General features: G+C 40.4%; 1 long non-coding RNA gene across 1 annotated transcript; it reads right to left on the reverse strand.

Moving 5' to 3' along the window:
- Positions 1–2,207: 2,207 nt before the first annotated feature.
- LOC125538819 lies at positions 2,208–5,473 on the reverse strand. The gene is made up of 2 exons (XR_007296522.1): positions 4,774–5,473; positions 2,208–2,556 (listed from the first exon to the last, which is right to left on the reverse strand). It is a non-coding gene; the product is annotated as an uncharacterized LOC125538819 (long non-coding RNA).
- Positions 5,474–6,290: the final 817 nt, after the last annotated feature.

A 6,290-nucleotide genomic window follows, 5' to 3' on the forward strand; every position in this document is an offset into this window, starting at 1 on the left:
TTCACCAACCATCAACAATTGATGCTCCTTCTTGATTTCTACTTTTGTGGTGTCAAACATCGCGAATATCTCAAGGATCATCATATATGTCCCTGATATATTATAGTTCATCACGAAGCTCTAGCAGCTTGGTGGTAATGACTTCGGAGAACCATCACTATTTCATCTGGAAGATCAACTCCCACTCGATTCAAGCGATTGTTGTACTCAGACAATCTGAGCACAAGCTCAACAATTGAGCTTTTCTCCCTTAGTTTGCAGGCTAAGAAAATCGTTGGAGGTCTTATACCTCTTGACGTGGGCACGAGCCTGAAATCCCAATTTCAGCCATCGAAACATCTCATATGTTTCGCGAAGTTTTAAAACGTCTTCGGTGCCTCAACTCTAAACCGTTTAACTGAACTATCACGTAGTTATCAAAATGTGTATGTCAGATGTTCGCAACATCCACAGACAACGTTCGAGGTTCAGCACACTGAGCGGTGCATTAAGGACATAAGCCTTTTACTGTCTGCATAATTTCTACTATCAACTTTCAACTAAATTTTCTCTAGGAACATATCTAAACAGTAGAACTGAAGCGCGAGCTACGACATAATTTGCGAAGACCTTTTGACTATGTTCAGGATAATTAAGTTCATCTTATGAACTCCCACTCAGATAGACATCCCTCTAGTCATCCAAGTGATTACATGATCCGAGTTAACTAGGCCGTGTCCGATCATCACGTGAGACGGACTAGTCAACATCGGTGAACATCTTCATGTTGATCGTATCTACCATACGACTCATGCTCGACCTTTCGGTCTCTTGTGTTCCGAGGCCATGTCTGTACATGCTAGGCTCGTCAAGTTAACCTAAGTGTTTCGCATGTGTTCCGAGGCCATGTCTGTACATTCTAGGCTCGTCAACACCCGTTATATTCGAACGTAAGAATCTATCACACTCGATCATCACGTGGTGCTTTGAAACGACGAACTTTCGCAACGGTGCACAGTTAGGGGGAACACTTTCTTGAAATTTTAATGAGGGATCATCTTATTTACTACCGTCATTCTAAGCAAATAAGATGCAAAAACATGATAAACATCACATGCAATCAAATAGTGACATGATATGGCCAATATCATATTGCTCCTTTTGAACTCCATCTTCGGGGCTCCATGATCATCATCGTCACCGGCATGACACCATGATCTCCATCATCATGATCTCCATCATCGTGTCTTCATGAAGTTGTCTCGCCAACTATTACTTCTACTACTACAGCTAACGGATAGCAATAAAGTAAAGTAATTACATGACGTTTATGTTGACACGCAGGTCATAAAAAAATTAAGACAACTCCTATGGCTCCTGCCGGTTGTCATACTCATCGACATGCAAGTCGTGATTCCTATTACAAGAACATGATCAATCTCATACATCACATATCATTCATCACATTCTTCTTGGCCATATCACATCACATAGCATACCCTGCAAAAACAAGTTAGACGTCCTCTAATTGTTGTTTGCATGTTTTACATGGCTGCTATGGGTTTCTAGCAAGAACGTTTCTTACCTACGCAAAAACCACAACGTGATATGCCAATTGCTATTTACCCTTCATAAGGACCCTTTTCATCGAATCCGATCCGACTAAAGTGGCAGAGACAGACACCTGCCAGCCACCTTATGCAAGTAGTGCATGTCAGTCCGTGGAACCGGTCTCACGTAAGCGTACGTGTAAGGTTGGTCTGGGCCGCTTCATCCCACAATGCCGCCGAATCAAGATTGGACTAGTAACGGTAAGCATATTGAACAAAATCAACGCCCACAACTACTTTCACTACAAGAATCCTGTTAATACATGACAGTTTTAGTCCGTCACAGACCTCTACAAAACTGTCATGCAAAGGTATGTGTGACGGATTTAAAATCCGTCATGTATATCGCGTCATAATTTGACCACCGTACACTCCATGACAGATCATTGAAAACCGTCACCGACCATGACGGATCTTCACCGTCATGACTATAGTGCTTGTAACGGCGTTAACTTCCGTGCCACATCATCATCTGACATGGATCTAACATGGCAGCCTGTGTAGTAATCAGCCCATCTAAGTTTTGGCCCACTAAATTCCAGCCATGTCCAAGAGTGGCGGCCCATATAGTAATCAACCCAATTATAATTTAAGCCCATTAATTTCAAGGCCCACTAATTTCAGTCCAAGAGATTCACGCATCTCTCATTTTCCATGGAAAATTTACACCAATAAGAATTTGACAGAAAGTATATGCTCATGTCATTAGAAAAACAAAATTACAACATATCCAAAAATACACCTCTACAGGAGCGGAAAAAAAGACCCAAAAAACATTAATTTTACAAGCATGTGCCGAAGAACACTATCCTACTCTACAACCAGCACCACGCCCACAAAGCGATGGCCACTCTTATCAGGCAGCCACACACCAACTAGGGGTCATCCAAGCAGCAAATCCACCCATCCATGCCAAAGTTGTCAAAACGCATGTCTTTCTTGTTGAAAATGCTCCCATAACCAATATCTGCCACATGATGAAAAATATGTCGCGTTATAAAATATTACAGCCAGTAGGTTAAACTACAAGTAGCTTACTACACATTATCAAGTTCTATATTTTTTCACTCCCAGGATGCAAAGTAGTGCAACAAATTAACCAAGGTGTGAAAAGAAACAACTGGTGGCAACAAAAAGAAATGATGACCATACATAGACCAATAGAGTTGGAAGTAAACTCCGTTTTTCTTATTTTAAACAATCACCACAATAAACTTGATAATGCAGCCCAACTGAATAATGTGCATTAATGAAAATACCTAGCCATTGTTTCTCATCTCAAAAGGTAAAAAAAAATGAAACAATTCCATGATGATTATGTCTTGATGGAATATGTGTCCTATCTAATATGATACTCCACAAGAAAAAGATCTGGCATATGTGGCTTACGATTAATCTAGATGAAAAGACATTTGTAAGGTAGTCCTATAGATATAAATAGTCCGACTACATATACAACATATATTGTGTAGAAGACAAAGGATTGGATCAAGTAGAAGTCAGTTTTTGTATGTATTATTACACATATAAAAATAGTCCGACTATAGATACAACAAATATTATGTAGTATCACACTTCAATATATGACGGGCATTACCTGCCCTTACATATTTAGCTAAAAAGGCCTAAAAAGTTAGTATAACACATTCTGATTGTATAGCATTCAATATTCATACTTCGTTCCCAAACCATCAAATGCTTGGTACACACTTTAATTAACATCAATACAAACAGTTTTGATCATTATAAATTTATAGTTCACCATATCTAAGATTAACTTTGGCATGTTAGTCCAAGGAGATCATCTAGGGATTCAATACAGTGACACATGAATTCTAGGAACTACGCAATTAGGATGATATGTCATATCTCAAATAAATAATGCACACTTCATAATGGTAGCTAGTTATTTGCACAATATTTCAAGTGTCTTCTATGGAGTGAATCTGCGAGGTAACATAGAAACAGTTGCTGGTGACATTAGAAGATAACTGATCTAAGTGAAGACAATGTAATTACAGTAAAACATTGTTTCCCCCTCCATACTATCTGTTATTGGTAGTAATCTCATTCAAAATGGATTGGACAGAAAAAAGGAAGTTAATCAAGCCAGAAAGAAGATAATTTTTGGCATCCAAACAAAAAGATATATGCAATACACATCGACTAACAATTTTTTAGTTCCAGCCTACTTATCACGTAGTACATTTTCTCCATTTTCAATGAGAAAATACAATTACAGTGACCTACATATATTTGTAATAGAATCTGACCTACATATATGAATGTTTTATCATCTCTCAGTTCTTTTTAATTCACACACCAGGCTAAACATCCGGTTAACCATACTTTTCTACCTTATCTTACCAGGCTAAAGATCATCACCAACTCTGGAGCTATTCCTGTAGCATTAAAAGGATGTTTTTGGGCATCAAGAGAGAAGGTTAATTCCAATTTTGCAACTCTCAACACTTGAACTGATCAGAAAAGTCACATCAACATAACGACAGACACGGCTAAACTACAATTTATAAATCCATGCAAGTTAAACATGCCAAAACTAAGTTGAAATCCGAATATATTATTTTCCTTTTAATATGTGTATATCTAAGAAATCAGACATACTAACACATGGATGCTGCGCTACATATATACGATTACTTAGCGTGATACATAATCCAGATAAACGGCTTGCATATTCTGACAATGTGTGTGGTTTCTTGATATTTATGCATTTTTTATGACATCCAAATTTATAGTTATTTCCAATTAATAATTAGACAGTGTTTCAGTTAAATAATTAGGTTTTTCTCAAGTACTACATACACGTATCTGCAAAACAAGTCGATTCTGGCAAGATATAGAGTCACAGCTGAATTTATATCTAACAGGTTGAAGTTACCAAATTAACTCCCAAAAGATCTGTACCAAAGCAACATGAAGACCTGTACATCTTAGATTTTTTAGCTATATCATACTATGGATTAACATTAGCTTGCCTTGATTAAATTATGTGTGACAGTGCAAGAGAACCAGATCCAGATAAGCATCAGCAACTAACCAACCTCACATGTTCATCTAAGCAATTGAATTCACCACTAAAATGAACAAAAACATGATTCGTATTTAGATTGCAGGTATCATCCAGATTTGGGCGTAAAGGGGGGAGATGGGAGAAGCTCACCACACTAGGAGGGCAGAACGCAGCCGTCAGTGAGCTCGTCCATGTGCTGCAGGATAGGAGGCCAAGGGGGTGCTGGACATGCTGCTCCACCTCCTCCGGCAAAGAGAGCTCGTTGGGGACAGCCGCATCAAGGAGGAGGACGTCCTGTACACCATTGGATGGGTGGAGAAGGCAGTAGTCATTAGTAGCACAGAAATCAACCCTAATAAATAGTACAGCCAAGTACACCAAGTAACCAAAAGACATCATTTTGTTGCTTCGTATGTTATCTCCAGTGCTTCAAATTATTCAGCGAAGTCTTGTGCGTGTTTGTGTTACCTGTAAATTGTTGAGTGCTGGTTGTAGAACAGGTCCTAAGTCTATATCATATATGTTATTTTTTATCTTTATATCCAGCTACAACTATGGTTCAGAATTTCTCCCCTTCAAGTTCTCTTCTCCTATGTGTGTATTAAGATTGTGTAGGCTACAGCTGTAGCCTCGGATAAATATCAATAACTCTGTACTGCAGGCTGCAGCTATGATTAATGTATTGCCAATTAATTGGTAAGTTTTTTCTAAATATAATTGGCATTAGCATTTCTTCATGATCTATTCTATTTGAATAAGTAAATCTTTGAACACTCTTCTAACAATATAGATTTTTTAAGAAAAAAATGGTTTGTATATGATTTTTTTTGATTGAATTGTATATGTTAATTTAATATGTATATGTTAACAAGATGACCACTACAGACTAACCACATCTAGCACAAGCAATCTGGCCCATCAAATTGTTTACTCCAGGAAATATAGGCACGGCGGCACAACCTTACCTGGCGCCATGGCCATTGTTCAGGGGCAGGGCATCCTTCTGCTGTACCAGTGCTCCTCCTTGAAGGTCGAGAATGAGGAGCAGCACCGGTGTTCGCCGCAACCGTCATCGAGCAGGACAAGGACGCAGTGTCTGCCCTCCTCCCGGACCGGCGGCTGCAGGGTGCGCTACCACCATGGATCCTGCGGGAGAAGATCCTCCGCGCCGCCCTGCTCGAGATGGAACATCAGAAGGCGAGGGCGCACGTGGGGGAGCTAAAGACGGTGGAGAAGGGCCGCCAGAGGCCGTCGGAGATGCGCCAATAACGAAGGCGATGCCAGAGGCCGAAACCCTAGCACGGGTGTGGGATTTGGGCGAGCGGTAGAGGCCGGGAAGGGAAAATCTTGCTGGGGGGAGGACGGAGCCGAGCGAGCCGAGCTCGGCGGTGTGCACCGCGCCGGCAATAGCTGCCGGAATCGCCGGAATCAGGAGTGGGCAATTGTGGCAGCTGAGGAAACGGAGGAGAGAATGGGGATTAGGGTTAGATGGGGATGGATCGTGGGTTAAATAGGCTGGCTCCAAAATTTTGCCACGGGCCGCGTCGGCGACTTAAAATTTCCCATGTCCACGCACGCGCTCGAAATTTCTGGCGTGTCCTCCTTTTATTTTTAACTTCTATTATATTACACATTTAACTGACATATGGGCCAACCAAGAAACACCA

Source organism: Triticum urartu, chromosome 1 (genome assembly GCF_003073215.2).
Source record: "Triticum urartu cultivar G1812 chromosome 1, Tu2.1, whole genome shotgun sequence".
NCBI lineage: Eukaryota > Viridiplantae > Streptophyta > Magnoliopsida > Poales > Poaceae > Triticum > Triticum urartu.